The following is a 3,523-nucleotide window of genomic DNA, read 5'->3' on the forward strand; positions in this document are numbered from 1 at the left end:
GAGCTCATTAACCTTGACAGTAACAGTCTGGAGCTCATTAACCTTGACAGTAACAGTCTGGAGCTCATTAACCCTGACAGTAACAGTCTGGAGCTCATTAACCCTGACAGTAACAGTCTGGAGCTCATTAACCTTGACAGTAACAGTCTCTGTTACATTAACCCTGACAGTAACAGTCTCTGTTACATTAACTCTGACAGTAACAGTCTCTGTTACATTAACCCTGACAGTAACAGTCTCTGTTACATTAACCCTGACAGTAACAGTCTCTGTTACATTAACCCTGCCAGTAACAGTCTCTGTTACATTAACCCTGCCAGTAACAGTCTCTGTTACATTAACCCTGACAGTAACAGTCTCTGTTACATTAACTCTGACAGTAACAGTCTCTGTTACATTAACCCTGACAGTAACAGTCTCTGTTACATTAACCCTGACAGTAACAGTCTCTGTTACATTAACCCTGACAGTAACAGTCTCTGTTACATTAACCCTGACAGTAACAGTCTCTGTTACATTAACTCTGACAGTAACAGTCTGGAGCTCATTAACCCTGACAGTAACAGTCTGGAGCTCATTAACCCTGACAGTAACAGTCTGGAGCTCATTAACCTTGACAGTAACAGTCTCTGTTACATTAACCCTGACAGTAACAGTCTCTGTTGCATTAACCCTGACAGTAACAGTCTGGAGCTCATTAACCCTGACAGTAACAGTCTCTGTTACATTAACCCTGACAGTAACAGTCTCTGTTACATTAACCCTGACAGTAACAGTCTCTGTTACATTAACCCTGACAGTAACAGTCTCTGTAACATTAACCCTGACAGTAACAGTCTCTGTTACATTAACCCTGACAGTAACAGTCTCTGTTACATTAACCCTGACAGTAACAGTCTCTGTTACATTAACCCTGACAGTAACAGTCTCTGTAACATTAACCCTGACAGTAACAGTCTCTGTTACATTAACCCTGACAGTAACAGTCTCTGTTACATTAACCCTGACAGTAACAGTCTCTGTTACATTAACCCTGACAGTAACAGTCTCTGTTACATTAACCCTGACAGTAACAGTCTCTGTTACATTAACCCTGACAGTAACAGTCTCTGTTACATTAACCCTGACAGTAACAGTCTCTGTTACATTAACCCTGACAGTAACAGTCTGGAGCTCATTAACCCTGACAGTAACAGTCTCTGTTACATTAACCCTGACAGTAACAGTCTCTGTTACATTAACCCTGACAGTAACAGTCTCTGTTACATTAACCCTGACAGTAACAGTCTCTGTTACATTAACCCTGACAGTAACAGTCTCTGTTACATTAACCCTGACAGTAACAGTCTCTGTTACATTAACCCTGACAGTAACAGTCTCTGTTACATTAACCCTGACAGTAACAGTCTCTGTTACATTAACCCTGACAGTAACAGTCTATGTAGGTTCAACTTCAAATAATATTTTTGCAGGAATCTCCTTGCGAATGATTTTGCCGAAGATTGTATCACCCCCGGGCTGGGCAACCTGAGCTTTTGCTATCTCGACTGATATGTTATGTACCTACAGATCAATACACTGACTGATATGTTATGTACCTATAGATCAATACACTGACTGACTGATATGTTATGTACCTATAGATCAATACACTGACTGACTGATATGTACCTCTAGATCAATACACTGACTGATATGTACCTCTAGATCAATACACTGACTGATATGTACCTACAGATCAATACACTGACTGATATGTTATGTACCTATAGATCAATACACTGACTGACTGATATGTTATGTACCTATAGATCAATACACTGACTGACTGATATGTACCTCTAGATCAATACACTGACTGATATGTACCTATAGATCAATACACTGACTGACTGATATGTACCTATAGATCAATACACTGACTGATATGTACCTATAGATCAATACACTGACTGATATGTACCTATAGATCAATACACTGACTGACTGATATGTACCTATAGATCAATACACTGACTGATATGTACCTATAGATCAATACACTGACTGACTGATATGTACCTATAGATCAATACACTGACTGATATGTACCTATAGATCAATACACTGACTGATATGTACCTATAGATCAATACACTGACTGATATGTACCTATAGATCAATACACTGACTGACTGATATGTACCTATAGATCAATACACTGACTGATATGTACCTATAGATCAATACACTGACTGATATGTACCTATAGATCAATACACTGACTGACTGATATGTACCTATAGATCAATACACTGACTGATATGTACCTATAGATCAATACACTGACTGACTGATATGTACCTATAGATCAATACACTGACTGATATGTACCTATAGATCAATACACTGACTGATATGTACCTATAGATCAATACACTGACTGATATGTACCTATAGATCAATACACTGACTGATATGTACCTATAGATCAATACACTGACTGTAAATCACTCTGAATAAGAGGTTCATTACATAAAAACTAAAGAACAATGTAAATCAGACTCTGTTGAAATATGACTTTGTTCCCAGACGAGACCAGGTTTAATGTGTGTCTGGGAAACCAGTCCTCAGTCTCTCTACCTCTGTAGCACCTATGTGATCATACTATAGTATAGTCTGTCTGTAGCACCAATATGATCATACTACAGTATAGTCTGTCTGTAGCACCTATATGATCATACTACAGTATAGTCTGTCTGTAGCACCTATATGATCATACTACAGTATAGTCTGTCTGTAGCACCTATATGATCATACTATAGTATAGTCTGTCTGTAGCACCAATATGATCATACTGCAGTATAGTCTGTCACGTTGTAACACGACAATATTAACGTGGCTTCAACTCCAAACTCAGACTGCTTAAACTCCAAACTCAGACTGCTTAACTCTGTTTTAGGAGTCATGACAATCTGCGAAGGCAACACACGCTGTCAGAGCTGTAGTCACACAGAGCTGTGGTCAAAGTGCTCTCATCTCAACAGCACTACGCTCTCAAATGCTTCTCTCCTACAACCCCCATCACATGAAACTATCTCTCTCTCTTCCTTCTCTCTCTCTTCCTTCTCTCTCTCTCCCCCTGTCTCTGTCTCTCTCTCTTTCTCTCCCCCTGTCTCTCTCTCTCGCTCTCCCCCCCTGTCTCTCTCTCTATCTCCCCTGTCTCTCTCTCTCACTCCCCGTCTCTCTCCCTCTCTCTCTCTCCCTGTCTCTCTCTCTCTCTCTCTCTCCCCCTCTCTCTCTCTCTCTCTCTCTCCCCCTGTCTCTCTCTTCCTCCCCATATCTCTCTCCCTCTCTCTCTCTCATCCTCCCCCCTTCTCTCTCCCTCTCTCTCTCTTCCTCCCCATATCTCTCCCTCTCTCTCTCTCATCCTCCCCCCCTCTCTCCTTCTCTCTCTTCCTCCCCATATCTCTCCCTCTCTCTCTCTTCCTCCCCATATCTCTCCCTCTCTCTCTCATCCTCCCCATATCTCTCCCTCTGTCTC

Source organism: Oncorhynchus mykiss, chromosome 10 (genome assembly GCF_057628025.1).
Source record: "Oncorhynchus mykiss isolate SJ-2025 chromosome 10, ASM5762802v1, whole genome shotgun sequence".
Lineage (NCBI taxonomy): Eukaryota > Metazoa > Chordata > Actinopteri > Salmoniformes > Salmonidae > Oncorhynchus > Oncorhynchus mykiss.